At 41.7% G+C, this 26763-nt stretch overlaps 1 protein-coding gene across 1 annotated transcript in view; it reads right to left on the bottom strand.

Annotated features, from left to right (window-relative positions):
- LOC126263656 (CD109 antigen) overlaps positions 1-26763 on the bottom strand; it is an 898764-nt gene that overhangs the window by 581706 nt on the left and 290295 nt on the right. Inside the window, exon 2 of the mRNA XM_049960760.1 lies at positions 14920-14954. The gene's annotated coding sequence lies outside the window, so the exon portion shown is untranslated. The remainder of the gene's footprint in view (positions 1-14919; positions 14955-26763) is intronic.

Genomic DNA, 26763 nt, shown 5'->3' with positions numbered 1-26763 from the left:
CACAGTTCTTTGCGATTTTGGCTTGGAGCATGCAGCAGCCATGCAACCGATTTTTGAGCCCTCTCAATTGCTCGCAAATGTCGCACGATGGTGGAATGGCCGCAGTTCATCAGATTTGGCAGTTCTCGAGTACACTGACGTGGATCGTTGCGGGTTAATGCGTTTGAAAGATCTTCATTGAACCCTGAAGGTATTCCTGAATGGGGAGAATCATTGATATCAAAACGATCCTCCTTAAAATAAGAAACCCATTTTCTTGCTGTGCTCTGTCCAATGAAATTTCCCCACACACAGCTCATGTTTATGGGTGCCTTCGCTACTGTCACCCCAACATTGAACTCAAACAGAAGACTATATCGGAAATATTCCGTTTTCTCCACTTGGCACTCCATTTTCTAGTGTCCCAGTTCCACTCCACTATCTCCAAATGGCAAACTGTAAACTCAAATAGCAACATTGACCTACAAATAAGCCGGCCGAAGTGGTCGTGCGGTTAAAAGCGCTGCAGTCTGGAACCGCAAGACCGCTACGGTCGCAGGTTCGAATCCTGCCTCGGGCATGGATGTTTGTGATGTCCTTAGGTTAGTTAGGTTTAACTAGTTCTAAGTTCTAGGGGACTAATGACCTCAGCAGTTGAGTCCCATAGTGCTCAGAGCCATTTGAACCATTTGAACCTACAAATAAAAAATGATAATCGATATATAAACCCACAGCAACTGGGATACCAACAAGTAAAAACAAAAACAAAATAAAAATAATTGGAACGCGTATGGCACAATAGGAAGTCTTCCCTTTAGCTGCATAAGACGAACTGCACCTTCAAGAACAAAAACTCTCTTGCAAAACTGGATACGTGGAGGAGAAACACTTTCAGAATACACAGTAACGTGTGTGTGTGTCTCTCAGTGCTGTCCGGATCTGCGAGCACAGCGCTCTGTGGCGACAGTTTTCGGCTGCATCTGGCGCTAGTCACACAATTTGTTTACGAGAAATGACACGCGTTAAATACCAGCGTTTACTCTGTTACTGGTCGTCGAAAAAGTGCGGAGCAAACCGCTTAGAAGATTCTCGACTCGCTGATGGCGAGACAACCGAATTGCTGGCAAATAAACACTGCATATGCTGCACACGCTTAGAAGATTCTCGACTCGCTGATTGCGAGACAACCGAATTGCTGGCAAATAAACACTGCATATGCTGCACAACGATCTGAGATAGAGACGGGTAGAGATTTTTCAAACTTACTCCTATTAAAATCTCCATCACATTTTCGGTTTTAAATTAAATATAGTCAAAGTAAAGTGTATAATTTCAGTTTGTGCATGCATAATATCCATATTCTCAAAGTTGTGTTGACTACCATCACTCTTCAAAGTATTTTACCATCACTCTTCAAAGTACCGAGCGCGGTGGCGCAGTGGTTAGCACACTGGACCCGCATTCTGGAGGACGACGGTTCAATCCCGCGTCCGGCCATGCTGATTTAGGTTTTCCGTGATTCCTCTAGATCACTTCAGGCAAATGCCGGGATCGTTCCTTGGAAAGGGCACGGCCGATTTCCTTCCCCATCCTTCCCTAATCCGAGCTTGTGCTCCGTCTCTAATGACCTCGTTGTCGACGGGACGTTAAACACTAATCTCCTCCTCCTCTTCCAAGTATTTCACCATATAGCTTCTGAGGTCAAGATTTGTCTCGTAATATTTTAATGGATGAAGAGACATTTTCGATGCTATTCACGATCACTGAAAATAGCATTTACCAGCAAGAGACGACCATGAAGCACTCTGTAAAAGCAAGGGATAGGTACACACGCTTCATATAAAGTCACATAATAGCGAAAACATTCGTGGCGTAACTTGTGTTTGCTATGTGACATACACTGGCAGTTACGTTAAGATTTCTGGCCACTGGGGAGGCAATTCCGGTCGTTGTCCTATGCAAAAAGAACTGCACACAAACTACACTATTTCTAGTAAGTATCATCGAATATTGCAGATTATACTTAGATTAAATTAATAACAAAGTCGAAGAATCTTTTACAAAACAAAATAGTGGAAAAATTCTAACGTAGCTAGAGGCGAACTTGCTGCCTTTCGCATGGTAGTTTTCACTGCGCTGTCCATTATGCTAGTTATAACTGGCGGACAAACACCACACACACGCGGTCTCTCAGTCGCACTTATCACAATACGGTTAGTGAGGTATGCTTCTACACAATGCTTTGGTTTCAGCGGGACAGCAATGTCTCAGTCACATGATGATACACTATTTGTACAAACGTCTATAGGTTGTAACAAAAGATGTCATTATTTGACATTTAACTACAAGAAATTGCTTTTGATAAATAACCATTGCGCCGAAACAATGAAACGGCATACTTTCATGGCTCACAAATCCATACTAATATTATATATGCAAAAGTAACGCTTTCACAACCAAACTGCAGAACCGTTTTTGATGAAATTTGGTACGGAGGTAGCTTGAACGCGGGGAAGAGCATAGACTACCTTAGATAGTGCTCAGCACAAGATATTTATTAATTTGAAGAATATAACGCGAAATATGTAACGATAATTACTCTTTCACTTTTGAACTTTGTCAAAAAATGTTCAAATGTGTGTGAAATCTTATGGGACTTAACTGCTAAGGTCATCAGTCCCTAAGCTTACATACTACTTAACCTAAGTTATCCTAAGGACAAACACACACACCCATGCCCGAGGGAGGACTCGAACCTCCGCCGGGACCAGCGGCACAGTCCATGACTGCCGCGCCGCAGACCGCTCGGCTAATCCCGCGCGGCTGAACTTTTGTCACATTTATCAATATGTTTTCAAAATAATGAATACAGCACTTACACGGTCCTCAACGTGTTTACACCCGCTTCTGTACTAATTTCAAACACTGGCCCGTAGTATTTTAGCCGCTCAGCGTCACTATAGTTCAATTCTTTTATCTTGGCGGTTCGCGCATGCCCGCCCAGACGCGGGAGATTGCTGCGTTGCCAGTTGTACGCGCCAAGAGAAACAGCGCCATAGTATACTTCGCAAACTTACGCTTAGGGGAGAGCGCGCAGTTCATGAAGTAAAGCCACCACGGCCGCAGTAACCCTTTCGCTGCTACAGAGACGTGCTCCCCGCATTCCGCGCTGTGCGCGATTTTGTCATCATTGTACTTCTCGCCTGTGCAGACGCATGGTGTTTCGACTGCTTTGACACACTTTATCATTCGATTTCACAAAAACTATTTGGCCCAAAAATTTGATTTTTACACATCTTCTTGACTGATACCTTCCCCCCCCCCCCCCACAAATGACTTAATTTTGTTTCCACTTAACGAAATTTAGAAGAGTTTGCAGAGGTAAAAGTCCATAGCGTATACTTTCCGTATGGTCGATTTTAGTTGCCACTAGAAATTTCAAAAAATTACATTCAAACGAATAAAATTCATGAAGTAAGACACTTCGATATGGTTTTTAAGTAAAGAAAATATTAAGCACCAAATAAGGTTTGAACTCAAAACCTTTCGCTTAGTAGCCATACACTTTAACCATGATGCTAACGCAGCTCGTCATTCAGTAGATCTCCCGGAGGACTTTAAAATATCACACAAAATACCGACAGTGTTCGTATGACAATGAATTACTCACGTTTCGTCGAAGTACAATAGGAAATAAACAATTGCCGCTGTTCTTTATTGCGACGAAGCGGTTAGTGAGAATGATAGAAACACCTTTCCTTGCTATCGCCTGAATTAGGAGCCTTATTGCTTGTTTGGTTTCATTAATTAATAGAATATGAAGCAATTGGTATAAAGAATGCTTTTTCCAAACTTTCTATAAAAGAAAGTCTGGTATCAAGACATTGCTTTTGTTCAATTACTTTATTTGTGACCGAACGTTTCTAAAACTGAAGACACTATTCCGTGCTCTGCACTGCAGTCGAGCTCTGGCAACGTCGTTCTCTGTTCATTGGCTGACTGTGTTTTGTGACGTCAGATGCGCAGAACGAACCTAAACTCGGCTGCCGTCGTAAATGACGCGCACTTGAGACGCTTGGAGACCCAACAGCGACGTCCTTTAAAGGCTGTACGACAAAAGAAGAGACTTCATGCCGTTACATGTAGAACGTGGGAGGTTTTTACTGAGACTGCATTTGATTATGAGCCGGCCGCGGTGACCGAGCGGTTCTAGGCGCTTCAGTCCGGAACCGCGCGACTGCTACGGACGCAGGTTCGAAACCTGCCTCGGTCATGGATGTATGTGGTGTCCTTAGGTTAGTTATGTTTAAGTAGTTCTAAATTCTAGGAGACTGATGACCTCAGATGTCGTTACATAGTGCTCAGAGCTATTTGAAACCTTTGATTATGATACGCAAGCAGCCGCGGATGATACGCTGAAAAGTGAGGGCATCTAATTTTACTGCACACAGAAAAGTTATAAGAATTTGCGCTGCACCGTACTACAAACTCTTTATTTTCTTTCTTCGTCAGTTTAACGATATTTATTAATTTTTAGGAAGTCCCTCACATAAAAAGACTTGCTTGCAGCACACGGCAAAACATCCCGAATAGGGTCTCCTGGGCAATACAGCCGTACTCACATTTCATTTCGTTTCATTTTACTGACGTGCAAGAGCAGCTGCGGGTAACAGCTAGTTATACAAGTTTCAATAGCAGCAGTTGCAGTAATTTGTGGGAACTTGTAAGTTTCAACTACCGATGGGTAGTTTCCTGTCATTTTGTTGTAGCAAATCGTACCAAAAACAAAGCGTTTTCAAGTCATCCTCAACGTGCCGGTGCTTTGGAACAACTGACATCCATACAACATACGCCGAACACAAAAACCCACCAAATACCGAGTTCAGCTGCATATGACTGAATACACAAGATGGCGTCTCCCGAGTTTCGCTTCTGAAGTAGAACCGACGCGGCGCCTCAGCTCGCTGGCCACGTTCCTCTCCACGAGACGAACATCTGAGCCGGCAGATCCTGCCATCCCTCCCTCCCACCATTGTTCTTCGCCGTGTTGCAGCGGGACACATCAGTGCACGCCTAAACACCGTGGAAACAACACGCGGGCATACACAACATAATACAACAGTTAATTACGACGCTGTACCGCAGCGCTGTCCTAATTATCTTAGATAAAAAGGAAAGCAGTCACTAATCCCGAGATCGTTCCGAACACCACATTGCTTTACTAACCGCGGTCCTGCTGCAGGTGGTACGCCGTTGCCTTCTACGACTTTTAAGAACAGACTCACCCAGCACGTCACAGGGGGACCCACAGTTCAACATGGATTCCGAACAACGGCGCAACTCGGCATCTTTCCACACTAACAAACATTGCCGGACGTGTAAGAAGTGATAAGTGACCGATTAATGTCCGGAGAGAGCTAAAATGTAAAATGTTGTGTGACTAGGGCCTCCCGTCGGGTAGACCGTTCGCCGGGTGCACGTTTTTCGATTTGACGCCACTTCGGCGACTTGCGCGTCGATGGGGATGAAATGATGATTAGGACAACACAACACCCAGTCCCTGAGCGGAGAAAATATCCGACCAACCCGGGAACTGAACCCGGGCCCTTAGGATTGACATTCTGTCGCGCTGACCACTTTTTTCCTTCATTTTTGTTGGATAGTTCGTTGCGTTTGGTCTGGGCGGACGTCACGAGACATTTGTTCAAGTTGATCATTGATTCCTTTACTCAGTTTTTTTTTATTACAGAAAGCACGCAGCCCTCTGACCGAACACGCTGAGCTACCGTGCCGGCGCCACTCAGTTACCGGGGGCGAACCGGAGAGAGCTTAATGATTTCTAGTCTGCTGAATCATCGCTGAGCCACCGATCTTCCGTAATTATCTTAACAAACCTGTAAGATTTCGTATATGTGGAGGGCGCAAGACAAAATTCAAAAAATTCACCCCCGCAGTCGTAACAGCACAGACATTCGCCACAAGCACAGGCAGTTGAAATTTGAAATTTGTTGTAACTTCTATGGGACTAAGCTGCTGGGGTCATCGGTCCCTAGGCTTACACACTACTTATGTTGTTGTTGTTGTCTTCAGTCCTGAGACTGGTTTGATGCAGCTCTCCATGCTACTCTATCCTGTGCAAGCTTCTTCATCTCCCAGTACCTACTGCAACCTACATCCTTCTGAATCTGCTTAGTGTATTCATCTCTTGGTCTCCCTCTACGATTTTTACCATCCACGCTGCACTCCAATGCTAAATTTGTGATCCCTTGATGCCTCAGAACATGTACTACCAACCGATCCCTTCTTATAGTCAAGCTGTGCCACAAACTCCTCCGCAATTCTAGTCAATACCTCCTCATTAGTTATGTGACCTACCCATCTTATCTTCAGCATTCTTCTGTAGCACCACATTTCGAAAGCTCCTTTTCTCTTCTTGTCTAAACTATTTATTGTCCTCGTTTCACTTCCTTACCTGGCTACACTCCATACAAATACTTTCAGAAACAACTTCCTGACACTTAGATCTATACTGGATGTTAACAAATTTCTCTTCTTCAGAAACGATTTCCTTGCCATTGCCAGTCTACATTTTATATCCTCTTTTCTTCGACCATCGTGAGTTATTTTGCTCCCCAAATAGCAAAACTCCTTTACTACTTTAAGTGTCTCATTTCCTAATCTAATTCCCTCAGCATCACCCGACTTAATTCGACTACATTCCATTGACCTCGTTTTGCTTTTGTTGATGTTCATCTTATATCCTCCTTTCAAAACACTGTCCATTCCGTTCAACTGCTCTTCCAAGTCCTTTGCTGTCTCTGACAGAATTGCAATGTCATCGGCGAACCTCAACGTTTTTATTTCTTCTCCATGGACTTTAATACCTACTCCGAATTTTTCTTTTGTTTCCTTTACTGCTTGCTCAATATACAGATTGAATAACATCGGGGACAGGCTACAACCCTGTCTCACTCCCTTCCCAACCACTTCTTCCCTTTCATTACCCTCGACTCTTATAACTGCCATCTGGTTTCTGTACAAATTGTAAATAGCCTTTCGCTCCCGGTATTTTACCCCTCCCACCTTTAGAATTTGAAAGAGAGTATTCCAGTCAACATTGTCAAAAGCTTTCTCTAAGTCTACAAATACTAGAAATGTAGGTTTGCCTTGCCTTAATCTATTTTCTAAGATAAGTCGTAGGGTCAGTATTGCCTCACGTGATCCAACATTTCTACGGAATCCAAACTGATCTTCCCCGAGGTCGGCTTCTACCAGTTTTTTCCATTCTTCTTGAAGTCTGAGGTTATTTCGCCTGTCCCATACATCTTGCTCACCAGATGGTAGAGTTTTGTCAGGACTGGCTGTCCCAAGGCTGTCAGTAGTTCTAATGGAATGTTGTGTACTCCGGAGGCCTTGTTTCGACTTAGGTCTTTCAGTGCTGTGTCAAACTCTTCACGCAGTATCGTATCTCCCATTTCATCTTCATCTACATCCTCTTCCATTTCCATAATATTGTCCTCAAGTACATCGCCCTTGTATAGGTCCTCTATATACTCCTTCCACCTTTCTGCTTTCCCTTCTTTGCTTAGAGTTGGGTTTCCATCTGAGCCCTTGATATTCATACAAGTGGTTCTCTTTTCTCCAAAGGTCTCTTTAATTTTCCTGTAGGCAGTATCTATCATACCCATGGTGAGATATGCCTCTACATCCTTACATTTGTTCTCTAGCCATCCCTGCTTAGCCATTTTGCACTTCCTGTCGATCTCATTTTTGAGACGTTTGTATTCCTTTTTGCCTGCTTCATTTACTGCATTTTTATATTTTCTCCTTTCATCAATTAAATTCAATATTTCTTCTGTTACCCAAGGATTTCTACTATCCCTCGTCTTTTTACCTACTTGATCCTCTGCTGCCTTCACTACTTCATCCCTCAAAGCTACCCATTCTTCTTCTACTGTATTTCTTTCCCCCATTCCTGTCAATTGTTGCCTTATGCTCTCCCTCAATCTCTGTACAACCTCTGGTTAGTCAGTTTATCCAGGTCCCATCTCCTTAAATTCCCACCTTTTTGCAGTTTCTTCAGTTTTAATCTACAGTTCATAACCAATAGATTGTAGTCAGAGTCCACATCTGCCCCTGGAAATGTCTTACAATTTAAAACCTGGTTCCTAAATCTCTGTCTTACCAGTATATAATCTGTCTGATACCTGCTAGTATCTCCAGGATTCCTCCATGTATACAACCTTCTTTTATGATTCTTGAACCAAGTGTTAGCTATGATTAAGTTATGCTGTGTGCAAAATTCACACTACTTAATCTAACTTAAACTAACGCTAAAAACAACACACACACACACACATACACACACACACATATACACACGCCCAAGGGAGGACTCGAACCTCCGACGGGGGCTGCCGCTCGAACCGTGGCAAGGCGCCCTAGACTGCACGGCTACCCCGCGCGGCATCACAGGCAGTACCCATTCATGCACAATCATCATTACTACACGTAGACACTAGTATTCACTGACCACAATAAAATGCTATTTAGGTGGAATGCTGTGAAAATAGGGTTATCGATTTTAGACCGACATTTTGACCTTTATTAATATTCCAGACTGAAAGTAGTTCTTTCTCTAATTTAAACTATGAATGAAACTAACAGAGAGCACAAAGGAAAGTGAATTGCATATCGGAACTATTTAAGAAATCGTACACACCTTTCTATTGAGACTGGTATACATGCTTACAGTCCGTCTGTTCTACATTTTTTAGTTATGTTACGCGAGCGGAGAGAAAACTTGTGAAAAAGGCCGTAGCACCAAAGTCGGCACGCGTGTGATGCGACGGCAGTCGGCGCTCCTCGTCCTCTTTCGCGTGTATGACACGCTCACACGTGTAATTTGCAGCGTGCTTCGTGCTTACTCCAGCGTTGCTCGCCATCTTCTCAACGGCACTTAGTTTCCCTGTCAGTGATCACCATCCAATACGCCATATCACCTTTTTTCAGATTTTTAGGCGGACTATACTGTGCGGTGCGGTGTGTCGAACACTGTTCCTTTTACATGACTCAAACAATGCTGCAGCCTGAAAACTCATTCTGGAAACAGTGCAATTTGGCCATCATAAACCTTACCCGACCACTAGATTTAAATCAGCAGCTTGTACAAGACTTTTACGTATGATTATACAGCGTCTAGTCTCTAGTTTAATAATAAAGTTTTGAATTATTCGGTTTCACAGGATACTAACTTTTGTTGCTCTGCTTTAAGGCTGGATATTACGTACCGAAAGAAGTTCCAAGGATAGTTAATTATTTTGCGTATTGAGTTACTGCAGATAGGAATGGCCGCTTATAAGTATCGTCAGATTAAAACCGCTACAAAATACAACACTAAATGTTATTGAAAGGCACAGAGAATAAGCTGCTCTCATACAACATCCACTATCTTTACTAGCATGGCGTCTTGACTGATACTGACAAGGGATTTCAAATTGATTCCGTATTTCTGTATTTCCGGAAGGCTTTTGACACTGTACCACACAATCGGCTTGCAGTGATATTGCGTGCTTATGGAATATCGTCTCAGTTATGTGACTGGATTAGTGATTTCCTGTCAGAAATGTCACAGTTCGTAGCAACTGACGGGAAGTCATCGAGTAAAATAGAAGTGATTTCTGGCGTTGCCCAGGATAGTGTCATAGGCCGTTTGCTGTTCCTCATCTGTGTAAACGATTTGGAAGACAATCTGAGCAAACGTCTTGGGTGATTTGCAGATGACGGTGTCGTTTATCGACAAGTAAAGTCATCAGAAGCTCAATAGAAATTGCAAAACGATTTAGAAAAGATATGTGTATGGTGCGAAAACTGACAATTGACCCTAAATAACGAAAACTGTGAGGTCACCCACACGAGTGACAAAAGTAATCCGTTAAACTTCGTTTACACGATAACTGAGTCAAGTCTAAAGCCCATAAATTCAACTAAAAACCCAGGAATTACAGTTACGAACAACTTAAATTGGAAGGAACTCACTGAATATGATGTCGGGAAAGCTAACCAGAGACTGCGTTTTATTGACAGGACACTTAGAAAATGTAACAGATCTACTAAGGAGACTGCCAACAACACGCTTGTCCGCCCTCTTTTAGAATACTGCTGCGCGATGTGTGATCCTTACCAGATAGGACTGACGGAGTACATCGAAAGAGTTCAAAGAAGGGCAGCACGTTTTGTATAATCGCGAAATAGGGGAGATAGTGTCACTGAAATGATACAAGATTTCGGGTGGACATCTTTAATACAAAGGCGTTTTTTTTTTTTTTTGCGGCCGAATCTTATCACGACATTCCACCCACCAACTTTCTCCTCCGAACGCGAAAATATTCTGTTGACGCCGACCTACATAGGTAGTACCGATCACCATGATAAACTAAAGGAAATCAGAACTCGTACGGGAAGATATAGGTGTTCGTTGTTTCCGTGCGCTATACGCGATTGGGTTTATAGAGAATTGTGAAGGTCGTTCGATGAATCCTCCGCCAGACACAAACGTGATTCGAGGAGTATCCATGTAGATGTAGAAAACAAAACAAGGACTGAGTGTTTCCTAATCATACTAACAGCGTCATCTGTGAGCGCGTCCTAGTACTTGCAAGAATCTTCGAACGAGTTGTTCTTGCTACTCCATGTACGATGAGCAATGGAGGTGTTTGTTTTGTTGCAAAAGATGCACACTGATACCGAAATTCAAAATGGCGACGACTAGTGCAATACGCGGTATAATGCAGCAGATGCGTGTACCTTTACCTCGCAATTCTATACAAAAAAGCTTCATAATCACAGCAACTGTCTACTGTCTGTAGCGGAAAGGTCGGGGAAGAAGGCCAGTGTTCACTCTGTCTACTTGCCGGGGGGGGGGGGGGGGGGGGTGTTCAAATGGTTCAAATGGCTCTGAGCACTATGGGACTCAACTGCTGAGGTCATTAGTCCCCTAGAACTTAGAACTAGTTAAACCTAACTAACCTAAGGACATCACAAACATCCATGCCCGAGGCAGGATTCGAACCTGCGACCGTAGCGGTCTTGCGGTTCCAGACTGCAGCGCCTTTAACCGCACGGCCACTTCACTCAGCAGGGGGGGGGAGGGGGGGGTGTCTCATCCGAGATGTGGAGGAGGCCTTGCCGGCGGCGATAGAGAGCACTGTGTGCACCCGACTGCAAAGTGTTGCTCATGTCGGCACCAATGACTCCTGCCGTCTGGGTTCAGAGGTCATCCTCAGTTCATGCAGGCGGTTGATGGAGTTGGTGAAGGCGGAAAGCCTCGCTCGCGGGGTGGAATCAGAGCTAACTATTTGTAGTATCGTTCCCAGAACCGATCGTGCTCCTCTGGTTTGGAGCCGAGTGGAAGGCTTAAACCAGAGGCTCAGACGATTCGGCGGAGATCTGGGGTGCAAATTTCTCGACCTCCGCTATAGGGTGGAGATGTAGTGTCGCCTGAATAGGTCAGGCGTGAACTGCACGCAGGAAGCGGCTACAAGGGTAGCGGAGTAAGTGTGGAGTGCACATGTGGGTTTTTTAGGTTGGTGAATTCCCTCCCTAGGCCCGACAAGACGCCTCCTGAGACGCGACAAGGTAGCAGTAGGCGAAACGCAACAGGGAATGACGATATTAATGTGCTAATAGTAAACTGCAGGAGCGTCTATAGAAAGAAAAAATTGCTCTCATTAATAAACGGTCACAATGCCCACATAGTACTAGGGACGGAAAGTTGGCTGAAACCAGATGTATAAACAGTAATGAAATCCTAAACTCAGATTGGAATGTATACCGCAGAGACAGGCTGGACAGTGAAGGGGAAGGCGTGTTTATAGCGATAAAAAGCGCAATAGTATCGAAGGAAATTGACGGAGATCCGAAATGTGAAATAATTTGGGTGAAAGTCATGGTTAAAGCAGGCTCAGACATGGTAATTGGATGTCTCTATAGGCCCCCTGCCTCAGTAGCTGTTGTGGCTGAGCACCTGAAGGATAATTTGGAAAATATTTCGAGTAGATTTCCCCACCATGTTATAGTTCTGGGTGGAGATTTTAATTTGCAGGATATAGACTGGGAGACACAAACGTTCATAACGTGTGGCAGGGACAAAGAATCCAGTGAAATTTTTTTAAGTGCATTATCTGAAAACTACCTTGAACAGTTAAACAGAGAACCGACTCGAGGCGATAACATGTTAGACCTTCTGGTGACAAACAGACCCGAACTATTTGAAACAGTTAACGCAGAACAGGGAATCATCGATCATAAAGCGGTTACAGCATCGGTGATTTCAGCCGTTAATAGAAATATTAAAAAAAGGTAGGAAGATTTTTCTGTTTAGCAACAGTGACAAGAAGCAGATTTCAGAGTACTTGACGGCTCAACACAAAAGTTTTATCTCAAGTGCAGATAGTGTTGAGGATCAGTGGACAAGGTTCAAAACCATCGTACAATATGCATTAGATGAGTATGTGCCAAGCAAGATCGTAAGAGATGGAAAAGAGCCACCGTGGTACAACAACGGAGTTAGGAAACTGCTGCGGAAGCAAAGGGGACTTCACAACAAACATAAACATAGCCAAAGCCTTGCAGACAAGCAAAAATTACGCGAAGCGAAATGTAGTGTGAGGAGGGCTAAGCGAGAGGCGTTCAATGAATTCGAAAGTAAAGTTCTGTGTACTGACTTGGCAGAAAATCCTAAGAAATTTTGGTCTTATGTCAAAGCGGTAGGTGGATCAAAACAAAATGTCCAGACACTCTGTGACCAAAATGGTACTGAAACAGAGGATGACAGACTAAAGGCCGAAATACTAAATGTCTTTTTCCAAAGCTGTTTCACAGAGGAAGACTGCACTGTAGTTCCTTCTCTAGATTGTCGCACAGATGACAAAATGGTAGATATCGAAATAGACGACAGAGGGATAGAGAAACAATTAAAATCGCTCAAAAGAGCAAAGGCCGCTGGATCTGATGGGGTACCAGTTCGATTTTACACAGAGTACGCGAAGGAACTTGCCCCCCTTCTTGCAGCACTGTACTGTAGGTCTCTAGAAGAGCGTAGTGTTCCAAAAGATTGGAAAAGGGCTCAGGTCATCCCCGTTTTCAAGAAGAGACGTCGAACAGATGTGCAGAACTATAGACCTATGTCTCTAACGTCGATCAGTAGTAGAATTTTGGAACACGTATTATGTTCGAGTATAATGTCTTTTCTGGAGACTAGAAATCTACTCTGTAGGAATCAGCATGGGTTTGGAAAAGAACGATCGTCTGAAACCCAGCTTGCGCTATTCGTCCACGAGACTCAGAGGTTCCCAAGTAGATGCCGTGTTTCTTGACTTCCGCAACGAGTTTGATACAGTTCCCCACAGTCGTTTAATGAACAAAGTAAGATCATATGGACTATCAGACCAATTGTGTGATTGGATTGAAGAGTTGCTAGATAACAGAACGGAGCATGTCATTCTCAATGGAGAGAAGTCTTCCGAAGTAAGAGTGATTTCAGGTGTGCCGCAGGGGACAGTAGGACTGTTGCTATTCAAATATATATAAATGACCTTGCGGATAATATCGGAAGTTCACTGAGGGTTTTTGCGGATGATGCTGTAGTATATCGAGAGGTTGTAACTAAGGAAAATTGTACTGAAATGCAGAAGGATCTGCAGCGAATTGACGCATGGTGCAGGGAATGGCAATTGAATCTCAATGTAGACAAGTGGAATGTGCTTCGAATACATAGAAAGAAAGATCTTTTATCAATTAGCTACAATATAGCAGGTCAGCAAATGGAAGCAGTTAATTCCATAAATTATCTGGCAGTATGCATTAGGAGTGATTTAAAATGGAATGATCATATAAAGTTGATCGTCGGTAAAGCAGATGCCAGACTGAGATTCATTGGAAGAATCCTACGGAAATGCACTCCGAAAGCAAAGGAAGTCGTTACAGTACAATTGTTCGCCCACTGCTTGAATACTGCTCACCAGTGTGGGATCCGTACCAGATAGGGTTGACAGAAGAGATTGAGAAGATCCAACGGAAAGCAGCGCGCTTCGTTACAGGGTCATTTAGTAATCGCGAAAGCGTTACGGAGATGACAGATAAACTCCAGTGGAAGACTCTGCAAGAGAGAGACGCTCAGTAGCTCGGTACGGGCTTTTGTTGAAGTTTCGAGAACATACCTTCACCCAGAAGGCAAGCAGTATATTGCTCCCTCCTACGTATATCTCGCGAAGAGACCATGAGGATAAAATCAGAGATTAGAGCCCACACAGAGGCATACCGACAACCTTTCTTTCCACGAACAATACGAGACTGGGATAGAAGGGAGAACCGATAGAGGTACTCAAGGTACCCTCCGCCACACACCGTCAGGTAGCTTGCGGAGTATGGATGTAGATGTAGAGAGTAAGTACATGTAAGACTTAAACGATTATTAATTTAGCAAGTGGTAACTCCTATTACAAGTCTACAGAATTGTGGAATAGGATAGTAATTAAATGCTCCGATATTACGCTTTATAACGAGCTTCAGTAACACCAACAGCCGTATATTTTCCACAGTACATTAATTTTAACTGAATGGACAAATTCAACCAGATATAATGGAAAGTTGTTGCTAGATGGGTGGAGTGCACACTTAGTGTAAACTGAAGTCCGTGAGACCAGCAAATATACACGTTACCTGTCATAATGGACTGAAGGTTGGGTATCCGAGTTCATTTTACAGCTAACACTAATGTGGTGACGAAAATAGTCGTGTGATTAATATATTTCATAAAACGTAAGTCTGTTTGTATTCCTTATATGTGTAAGTTTATGACTAGCCGCAATCCCACACCCACTTCAATAATGAATCATCTTGAACTTAATATACGGAAAGAGTTATTAACTTAATACTTACTGCACTCGCCACACATCTGCTGAGAAACTGCTACCCTGTAAAATTAAAACGAAATTGTGTAAAATATAGATGAAGAAAGAATTTACGAGAAGCTGGGTGGACAACACTTAACACATCTTAGAGAGAAACTTGTACAAACATTTAAAAATATAGTTGTAGTGAATGTCATAAAAAAAGTTTTGCAGGGCATCTGTACAGTATCTGATCGGTGGTATCCGGACGCCAGTCGGTGGAGACTGAGTGATAGGCGGAGCCCGACCTCCTCCGCGTTTACGACGGCTTGATCTCTTGCGCGAGACTTTCAGTGAGATATGTCAGTGTGTGTGGAGGAATGGCAGTGCACTCTTCCTCAAGACCCGGAATCAAGGGAGGTACTGATGTTGAACGCGGGGTCTGCGCCTAAAATGACGTTCTAACTCATCCGTAACTGTTCCATTGGATGCGGGACCGGACTCTGAAGAGGACAGTCAGTCCCATGAACGTTGTTGTCCACAAACAGTTGCCTGACAGATTCTGGTTTATGATAGGGCGGATCGCCATGCTGATACAATCATCGTCTCCCAACGGTTCTTCTACTGTACGCGGAAAACGTGCTTTAAAATGTGTCATGTCCCCTCCCGCATTTAGCGGTTTCTTATGCGCAATACGGGTACCCTACCCTAACCAGGAATAACAACCCCGTCTCCCATCACCATCTGCTCCGTACTTCACTGTTAAACTACACGTGACGGCAGCTTACGTTATCTAGACATCTGCTAAACCCAAACCCTTCCATCGGAGTGCCACAGGGACTGCGTGATTCGTCACTCCAAATCACTCTTTCCCAGCACTTCGAGGGTCGCGTAGTACTTAATACAGAAATGTGTAGCTTACGAAAACCTGCTCGATCCTTGTACCCTATTCTTTTTAACTGCCTAGCGTGATCCCGTGGTCTACGGATAGCGTAGCCAGTTCTAAACCAACCAATTCTTAAATTTAGGATAAAAGTCATCACCAATGGGGGCCGAAGACTTCCGGCGTAAGAAGTCACCCTCCTGCTGCCAACAGCCTTTTCAAAGAGGGCGGAAGAGCGGACAGAGGTTCAGGGCACTCTCTTGCCCTTGGCGTGGGAAACTGTTCCTAAATGGCGGAAGAATCAGCAATGATCAACAGCATGAGGATGTAGAAGGCAATGGAAACCACAGCATTAAAGGCATATAACGTGTATTCACAGTACACGTGACATGTAATCGAAAAAGTGTCATGACGACCTGTCCATTAAGCAAAATATTCCAGACTCGGCTTAGTCCCCCATTCGGATCTCCGGTAGGCGACTGCCGTGGAGGAGGTGACCATGAGAAGAGGTTTGAATAACTCACGGAAGGATAACGTTCTACGAATCGGGGCGTGAAATATCAGAAGCTTCCACATGATAGAGAAGCTACAAAATCTGTAAAGGGAAATGATGAAGCTCAGTCTAGAGATGGCGGGGGTCAGTTAAGTGAAATGGAAAGAAGACAAGAATATCTGGTGAGACGATTACAGGGCAACATCAACAGCAGCAGAAAATGGTAAAATGGTGCATGGGGGCTCAATTAAATGAAAATGCAAATAATTTTAACGCGATCTCTGGCGCTGTGGCTCAGTGTAGCCACCTTTCAATGGGAGTATGATTCTTTATGAATAGGAAGATAGGGCAGAGAGTGAGTTACTATGAACAGTTCAGTGATAAGGTTGTCATCAGCATCGACAGCAAATCAACACCGACAACAATAGTTCAGATATACATGCCGACGTCGCAAGCAGAAGATGAAGAAACAGAGAAAGTATACGAGGATACTGAACGGCTAATTCAGTACATCAAGGGAGATGAAAAACTAATAGTCATTGGAGATTTGAATGCGGTTGTGGGAGAGGGAGGGAGAGAGAGAGAGAGAGAGAGAGAGAGAGAGAGAGAGAGGGGGGGGGAAGAAGAAGAAGGGTTACAAGAGAATATGGGCTTGGTAGTAGGAATGACGGAGGAGAAAGAGTTAGTTCTGTAATAAATTTCAGATGGTGAGAGCGAGTACTCTGTTCAAGAATCACAAGAGGAGGTGGTATACGTCTTGGAAAGATTTCAGTTGGATTACATCACGATCAAACAGTTTCCGAAATCAAATATTGCATTATTAAGTCGTACACAGGGGCAGATATAGACTCAGATCACAATTTGGTAACGATGAAGAGTAGGCTGAAGTTAAAGAGAATAGTCAGAAAGATTCAAAGCACAAAGGCGTGGGATACGGATATACGAAGTTCTCTGAGGCTATAATGCTCCGATAACAAACAGCTCCGTAGGCAGTACATTTGAAGAGGAATGAACATCTCTCAGAAGTGCAATCACAGAAGCTGGAGAGAAAAACGTAGGTAGAGTGACGGTAACTGCAGGTAAACCGTGGGTAGCAGAAGAAATACTTCAGCTGATCGACGAAAGGAGGAAGTGCAAAAATGGTCAGGGAAATTCAGGAAGGCAAAAATACAAGTCACATAGGAATGAAATAAATAGGAAGCGCTGGGAAGCTAAGGCAAAATGGTACGTGAAAACTGTGAAGAAATCAAAAAAGAAATGACTGTCGGGGAGTTGCTAGTATCCTACTGAGCACCTTTTCAGTTGGTGGATAGGGGGATGCTCACCGGATATGGTGGGTACCAGGGTAATAAAATACCTGGGGTGGACCAAAATTAGTACCAAGGGCACGGCGGTTCCATATGTCAGTGGCAGTACACCAACAGCGTCTGGTTCACATTTTAGTGGCGGCTGATAAAATATAAGGGCTAACCATCTTGAGAGTTAACTTCGTCACCCACAAGGGTGACCCCAACACACACTCGATGGACTCAACATGAAGAGAAATATCAACAGAAATAGTACCCCAGGTGGTAACCAATCCACCCCCAGTCATGATGGGCCAAGCAGATCATCGGATTCTGGGGAGCCTGCACCTTCTTACACGGATGCAGTAACTTTAGAACGTAACCAAGGCAAGTTCAATCCAGCATGCTATGAACATTTCCTTGAAAATATAATCACGTCTGGAGCTCTACTTTGGTTCCCCGAAGGACGTCTCACTTACCAACATGATAACCATCCATCACACACTAGCAATAGGATTCAGAGCTGGTTTCAAAGGATGCCTTTCGTGGCCTCCGAAGTCACTTGATCTCAATCCCATTGAGCACGTATGGGCTCAACTTAATAAGACTCTGAGGGACAATTGGCTACACCCTCCTCTGCAAAATATGGATGCCCTATGGGATTTGGTTCATTCTTTATGGGAGAGAATTGCCATGGATGAGGACTTTTTCCACATGCCACATAGGATCCAAGCTTTGCTTGATGCCAATGGCATGTGGACAAAATACTGAAGCTATACGTGGTGTACTCTTCATTTTATTTTATTTCATTTCTCTGTAAAAGGCCTACATGGTTATTAGGCCAACAATATTAATTTCAAAATACAAATCTACTTGCTACTGTATTACTTGTATTTTTATGGGAGGCCAAATGAATATCGCCCTTCAAGGAAAGTTATTAGTATTTTTATGGAAGGCTACACAAATATTACCTTCTAAGGAAGCTTTTTTCTAGACATAAAATTCACAAACCATAGTTATTTATTGAAGAGAATACTGAAAAAAGGAAAAAAAATAATTTAATGACGGAAGGTAAATAAAGCACAAAACATTTGCGACGGGATGAAAAAAATGGCCGCAGTATAATTCGATCCGATACATGCTGCACCTACGAGTACAGTAAGCTGACAGGCTACCAAGGAGCTACCCATCTTTTTCTTTTTGCGTAACGGTGGAATGGGCTCACCGTGGTTGAAGAACGAATATTAACTAGAAAGGATAGATACTGGAAGATCCACTCGCTCGTGTAATCAGCGCTTAAGGACTTGGAAAAGTATGCCTATCAGCTGATACGTTTCTCTTAGCTGAAAACTATACAGTCACCAGGTGGCGGTGGAAGTAATTACAAATAAGTACAACCATTTTCAATATTTTTACTATGACCATTTATATGTTTGTTTAAAGATTAGACTATTACAAAATGGAATGTTTTGATAGAATATGAAACCTAAAAAAGCCTACAAGTGCACAATTTGTAGCGAATTACGGTTTAAAATACCAACTGCACAGGTCTAAATAAAAAAAAATTACTACTGACTCCGGTTAGTTCCAACGCTCGCCCTTTACGTTCGTAAGCCGTCAGCCTATCCACTCAGCCACTGGAACAGATGTGAAACGCTGGTCGTCATAGTAATTCTACCACGTGTGGTTCTTGTACTTCAACCGAGTCTATGTTCTCAAATAATTATTTTCAAAAGCAATTATACGATGAGTTAAACTGCAATGAATCTGGACACATACTGCATCCTATTATATTGCTTCTATTTGACGATGTGAACACCAAGCTGAAGGTCCACAGACCACTAGACTTGTGAACACTGGCACTTTTGAACCTGGGCATGCACAATGCTCTGTTCCCGGGCACTAAATTATTCGACCCGGGCAATATTTTCGCCTCACATTGAACAAGACCGAGAAGGAAGTGCTCGGATTTGAAAGGGTGTAAGGCATCACGCCTACTATTCAGTCTATTCATCGAAGATGCCATGAGTAAAACAAAAGAAAGGTTGAAGAGTGAGATTAAAATTCAGGATGAAAGGTTATCATTGTGAAAGGTGGCTACACTGAGCCACAGCGCCAGAGATCGCTAGAGAGCATTGTTCCGCCGCCTCCACTGGCACAGTGAGTGTTGAGATGTCGTAGTAGTCAGTGCTTGTCGAGGACTCGTAGTAGTCAGTTCGTGTTGAGATGTGCTAGTAGGGAGTGCTTGCTGAGATGTGATACTGAAAGGTTCTTGTTGAGATGTGGTAATAGCGAGTCGGTGTGGAGATATATTGTAATTATTAGAGTGATTTTGGTCAATATATGAAGGTAACGAAACTTTATTTATTTTTCATTATTTCCATGTTTTAAATAATGCTGCATTACAGGTTCAGTCAACAAAGCATCTGGCTTGTGTTCTTGTATTAGAGTGTAATCCTGGTATCTTGCGCAATTGTAGTATTTCTATTTTCTTTAATTACTTCAGTATAAATGATATTTAAAAATTCTTGTGTTATTGAAGAAGAACCGTGCCAGATGCGTACGTTGAGTCATACTTCCACACACAGAACAGTTATACTTGTGCTTTGGTTTCGTAGGTTTTATAGTTGCTGGGGACTTAATTAATTAATTAATTGTGTTAATGAAAATTTTCATTTCATTTTTTGTTGTTGTTCTATGCAGTCAGATAGCGTAATAATACTAGTCAGGGCCAACCGTTACGAGACTTCGTAATCGGACAGACAGCTACTGAAGCAAAAAAATTAAAATTATTTTCATTACATTTAATTAAGCCCCCATGCACGTGGCGACCACTGCTTCGGATCGTCCCTTGGAATTCTTCTGACTGTAGAAATAGTAGACAGTAGGATTGTTGTAGTAATTTGTAGTTAGTAATTGTAGTCTATATTGCATGTGTAGATTTGGTAATTAGCATTCTTCTAATGGTATTTTTCAAAATGTAATTTTTATTGCCTTGTATACGCGTTTGACGATTTAGTGCAATTATTTCAATTGTTCGTTAATCGTGTTTGAGGGAAACATTTCGAGTAAATGGTATTGTTGGAGATAAGGAGTCATTGTGTGTAATTTCCGTACAGTGACGAGTTTTGTATGCTTTGTAAATGATTACGCGATCGATGAAAACGGCAAAAAAGATGAATAGTGAGAATAACGAAATTGTTAACATGGCGAACTCGCCAACAGAGGAAAACAGTATGATGGATAATGAAGTGGAAAACAATGTAATAAGTCGGGAAAATAGTCCGGAACCATTTCAAAATTTTTCTCAATCAGAAAATTCACAGAATACGAGATTAACGATAGAAGATTCTGAAATAGTATCGAACACAGATAGCTTTACAGCTATGACGAAGGAAACTGGTTTTGCGGGAAATGTTAGGGGCGAAAGGAGTTTCGAATCAGTTACATTGGGGCAGTTGATGAGTGCTATATTAAAAATGGAAACACGGTTTGGATCTGAATTAAAAACACAAATGGGAACAATGGAGCAGTTTCGATCTGAATCAAAAACACAGATGGAAACAATGGAAACACGGTTAAGCTCACTGGGATCACAGTTACGATCTGAATTAAAAACTGATATGGAAACAATGGAAACACGGTTTGGATCTGAATTAAAAACACAGATGGGAACAATGGAAACACGGTTAGACTCACGAATAGGGACATGTTTCAAAAACATGAAAGATGAATTAAAGAAAGAAATCAGAGAAGAAGTACAACCGATTTTGAATGCTCACAATAATAGATTAATTGCAGTAGAGATTAGACAAAGGGAACAGGATAGAGAACAGGAGGAAAGAGATCGCGTGATAGTGCAGAAATTTTCAGAGTTAAATTTACAACGTGCACACGATAAGGAAGAAATATTTGAGAGAATCGAGGAATCCGTACCAAATGACAGATTAAATAACCTAACACAACAATATGAACAGTTAACTACCAAATGTGTCAACACTGAAACCCGAGTCGCGACACTTACGGAAGACGTAGGTAAACAGAAAGAAAAAATAGGTGACTTATCGGAAAGAGTTGAGGAGATTTCAGATAAATTGACAAATCTTAGTTTACATGGGGACAGAGATTCAGATGATACAGCACCATTGCCATTTGCAGAAACCGAAGAGTATCAGGACATAAATAAGCATGTTGAAAATCAGGGAAAATTTAATGAACGCGTGAAAAGGGAATTTGAGGCATTAAAAAAGCAAGTCAAACAAATTGAAGGCGAAATCGTAGGAAAAGACGGCAAAAGAGATTTAGAATCACAGATACCAGAGGGGTTTGAAGAAAATAATTTGTTTCATTTACGGGATGCAACAAGAGAGCGCCAGGCGCGTGAACTTGACAATAATCGACATTCGGACTGGAACAGACGCGGTAGATCTTTGTCGCCGCGAGGCGGAAGCTTTGACTGTAAACACTTCTTGACTGTTCGGAAATTTAAGATCTTTTGCAATTCTAGGAATGACATACATCCATGTTCATGGTTAGATCAGTTTACGTACGCACTTCCGCCAGATGTGCCACTAAGTCACAAACTGAAAATTATGTGCAGCTATTAAAGTCCTCAGGGGATTCACTACACTAAGTGAATATGTGCTGTAGCACTCACAGGGCCCCGAGCTGTAGTGGTGCTATTTCCCTTTTAGTTTTCTGCACCGCTGCCTACTCTTTCACTATTCTTTGCATCTATAAAAACAATTCTTCTACTATCCATCTATCTAGACAGTAGGTAAAGAATAACCGGATTTGACTGTTTTACCCGAAAATGACTTTGGAAATTACTGTTTGGACTTACTATATTTTCTGCAGCATTCATTCGTAGCTTAAATGAAATTTTACCTGTTTATATTCGCGACAATATTACTTCATATGTTGACGACATTCTTATTGCTAAACGTTCTTGGAGTGAGCACAACAAAATTTTGGATTCATTATTACGTAGTTTTGCAAGAGTTGGCATTACTGTGAACTTGGAAAAATCTGAATTTGGTCGTTCTCAGGTGAAATTTCTCGGTCACATTATTTCTACAGAAGGTATTCTTCCTGATCCAGAAAAATTAGACGCTATTCGTAATTATGCTGTTCCTACCACAAAACGTGATGTTCGTAGTTTCCTTGGTGTCTGTAATTTTCTTAGACGCTTTGTTAGATTGGACAATTTGGCCACACCTCGTTTATGTGAACTATCTGGAAAAAATTCTAATTGGTGTTGGGATGAGGAAGCTCAGTCAGAATTTGAACAACTTCGTGATGCTTTAGTTGCTGCTCCACTTCTTTCACATCCGGATTTATCTAAAGATTTTTGTTTGGCGACGGACTTATCATACAAAGGCCTAGGTGCATATTTATTTCAAGAGATAGAAGAAGACGGCGTTGTAGTACAGAAAACTGTTGCCTTTGGAAGCCGTGTTCTCTCTAAATCAGAGAAGAATTATTCGATTACGGAACTTGAAGCTTTGGCTGTTGTATGGGCTTTCACAAAATTTCGCACATTTTTGTTTGGCAGACATACTAAGGTTTACACCGATCATCGAGCTCTGGAATTTCTTATGTCGACAAAATTAACTCATGGCAGATTGTCACGATGGGCGTTGTACTTACAGGAATTTGATTTTAGTATTGTTTACATACAGGGATCTTCAAATATTGTTGCTGATGCTTTATCACGTGCACCTATGGGTTTGAAACAAAGTGCTGAAGAGGACTGCAAAGAAAACCATTATTGTTTGATGTACATTCAAGGTGTTGCGTTTGAGAACTTTATTTCGTCTTCGCTCCAGGACATCGCTAAGGAGCAAAATAAGGATCCAATCTGGAAGGACATTAAGGAGAAGTGGAGGAGAAAGGAAAGCGTAGCGATCAGACAGTATTATTTAGTTCGCAATGATATTCTTTTTAAACGAAAATCGGTCGACAACTCTGTTTGGTTAGTTTGTATTCCTGATGAGTGGGTCAATAAATTGATTTGGTACACACATTTCAGTTATGCGCACTTTGGTCCCAGAAAATGCTTTCATAAATTACGAGAAAATTGCTACTTCAGTAATATGGAAAAACGTATCGATCTGTTCTAGCCAAATGCAAATTATGTCAAAAGGCTAAACCGCCAACTGTTTCTCACAGAGCACCGTTGTTTCCTATCATTCCAGCGAAATTAAAGGACATGGCTGCAGTCGATTTGTTCGGTCCAGTGGTTCGTTCTACTAATGGTTTTGCGTACATTTTTGTAGCAGTGGAGTTGACATCAAAATATGTGTGTTTTACACTTTTACGCAAAGCAACAGCTCGTTCAGTATCTAACGCTTTCATCAAACATTTTCTTAAAGAAGTTGGTCATGTTGATAAGGTTATATCAGATAATGGATCACAGTTTCGCTCCAAAATTTGGCTTCGTACTCTACGGCGTCGTAAAATTAAACCAATTTTCATTTCACTTTTTCACCCTCAATCTAACGCTTCAGAGAGATGGATGAAGGAAATCAATAAATTGTGCCGTCTTTATTGTCATCAGAATCACAGAACTTGGGATCAGTATCTTCATATTTTTCAAAACATTCTGAATGAATTTCCTAATGACTCAACTTCTTTACCGCCTCTATTGATATTAAAAAATAAAGTACCAACAAATCGCATTTCTGAAATCGTTCCTTTTCCGCCTTCACGGAAACTGCGGCATTCTGAAGTTGTCAACCTGGCTCTACAAAATATTGCATCTGCAGCTGCTAGAAGAGAGAAATCAGCTAAGCGTCCTGGTCGTTTAAAAATTTTGTTAGTTGGTCAAAAGGTGTTAATTAAGTCTCATCGTTTGTCTCATAAAGGAAAAGGCTTGTGTCGCAAATTTTTTCTGCTTTATAACGGTCCATACAGAATTCGCAAAATTATACATGATAACACTCTTGAAGTAGAAACTCTTAAATCTCGGCGCTCTAAGGGAATACATCATATATCGAACGTAAAAATTTTTGTGGAATGACATAATTTTGAGAAACCAAAAGCTACATGTAAACACGAAGAGAGTACAAGGATACCGCGCTGTGTTTTGGCGGCGGCACATACTCAAAGCAACAGTCAGTCTGCGCGCCGCACAAGGCAGTCGTTGACCGCAAACAATCACTTCCTACGTCACGCGCCTACAGCTGATCGAGCGCTCAGTGCGAATGCACTGACAGACGTAAATAAATACACAGTTTAATTTCTCCGAGTAAATTCTGTATAAAGCTATGGTGACTTTATAAATTATGTTATTAACATTCAGTATTTTTCAGGATACGGTTGTGTAAAATATTTAAGACCTTCAGGAAATTCTGTGCGTGTCCGACGTTAAGACGACTTGCTTTGGAGAAAATTTTCAGGAAGAATGTCATTTCGAAGAAGAAAGTAATAAACAAAAAAAGGTAACGGTTAATTGAGTTTATTTTTCAGGTAACATAATTCCACTTAGGTACGTACTTTAGACGTAATTTGCTGCTCGCGATTACGTGACTCATACTTTGTGCTAAATTTTATGTTCTATGAATTTACTTGTGAAGCGACGTGCTTGTGTACATTTACTGATTTTGACAATTATTGATTAATGAACAGTGTTATTACTTGCGTATATTATGCATCGCTTGGCTGCTATGCTTTTTCACTGATGTCACATTTTCTTTTACTATGTGCCTGCTGTGCTTATTTATTTAAATTATAGTTGTAACCTGAGTAGTTGCGCTGATATGGTTATGTATGTAGGTTATACTTTGTGATGTATCTGCTTGCGCCTTCATGTTTACTTATTAAGATTACATATAAACATTTATTTGCTTATGCTGATATGATGCTAATGACCTGTTTATTATGATAGATAACATATTTGCTGCCTTGCTTATGGATTGCATATTTACACATTTCTGTTTTGTTGTCATAACTACTCTTCAATTTAGTATATAGAAATGCTGATATACTGTGTACAAACATAGAGACTAGGTTACACTATGGTATTAATTGTAGATTGTTCGCTTGGCAGAGCCTTGTTATAGGGATTGTGCTGCATCCACTTGTTGACATTCTGTTCTCTACTGGTATATTTACTCGCTATTGCATGTTTTGCTTACGCTCAGTGCCTTATATTTTTAAGATAAGAAAATGAACTGCTATAATTCGACGAACGACATTAGTACAAGAAAGTCATAGAAGTCACATGAGCTGAGGTTTTATGGAAGCTGTATAAATTTATGCTAATAGGAAGGAAGCTAACGACATGACAGACCAAAACTAGGTTTAGACCATTGACAGTATTACACTGCATTTTGGTGAGCAATTGAAATAGGAAGTGACACTTGACACAAAAAATACTCCACATGTTTGCTTCTGCTATGATTCTTGAAGTGGTGTACACACTGTGAAATATTATGATCATTCACACTCCGTAATCGTACTTAATCACTGAGAGTTATTCGAACTAAAGTCTGTTAGAGGTCATGTATGCATTTCTTTTATTTAATGATGGACAAGGAACCAAAATGTATCTTATAATTTATAATGAGTAGAAAATTTGGGTCAGATGGATTACACAGAGGTTGTGTGTGGACACTGTGTCTTCGGATTGTATGGGATGCTGAATTGAAGTTGCACTAGGATTTTGTCTGTACTTGTTCGAGGAGACTGACTAGAGGAAAGAGTTGTTATGGAAGTGAAATGATATTGGTGCTGAGGTTTATATGTATCGACGTATTATTGAGGTATTGAGATTATGTGAAGTTGATGATTATTCGAGTTTCGTGGACAAGAGGTAAGGTAAATGAGGTATTATTGAAGTATTAAGATTAAGTGATGATTATTGGAGTTTTGGTGGATAAGAGGTAAAGTAAGTGAGGAGCATATTTTTTTTGTTGGTCCATATGGAACAAGGAGGATGAAGATGGCAGACTAGAACACTAAAGTAGAAAGAAGATTGCCTACACACACACTTTGTTAAATCAATAAGCAGTATACACTTTTTTTTAAAGAGAGGAAGTATTTGCATATCTTGGCTCACTGACAGTTGTTCAGCAACAGTACAATTTGATCTGGCTTGGCAAACATTGGTCTAGACATGATGACTATGACGTTGACTAACTATTATTGACTGTTATACATTGCTGCCACTACTACTTGATACACATGATGAACATCAACTTTTGACAGAATTGCATTTGCACAGTTAAC

Source organism: Schistocerca nitens, chromosome 6 (genome assembly GCF_023898315.1).
Source record: "Schistocerca nitens isolate TAMUIC-IGC-003100 chromosome 6, iqSchNite1.1, whole genome shotgun sequence".
Lineage (NCBI taxonomy): Eukaryota > Metazoa > Arthropoda > Insecta > Orthoptera > Acrididae > Schistocerca > Schistocerca nitens.
The sequence above is the reverse complement of the archived record's forward strand: the minus strand, read 5'-3'. Positions and strand labels throughout refer to the sequence as shown.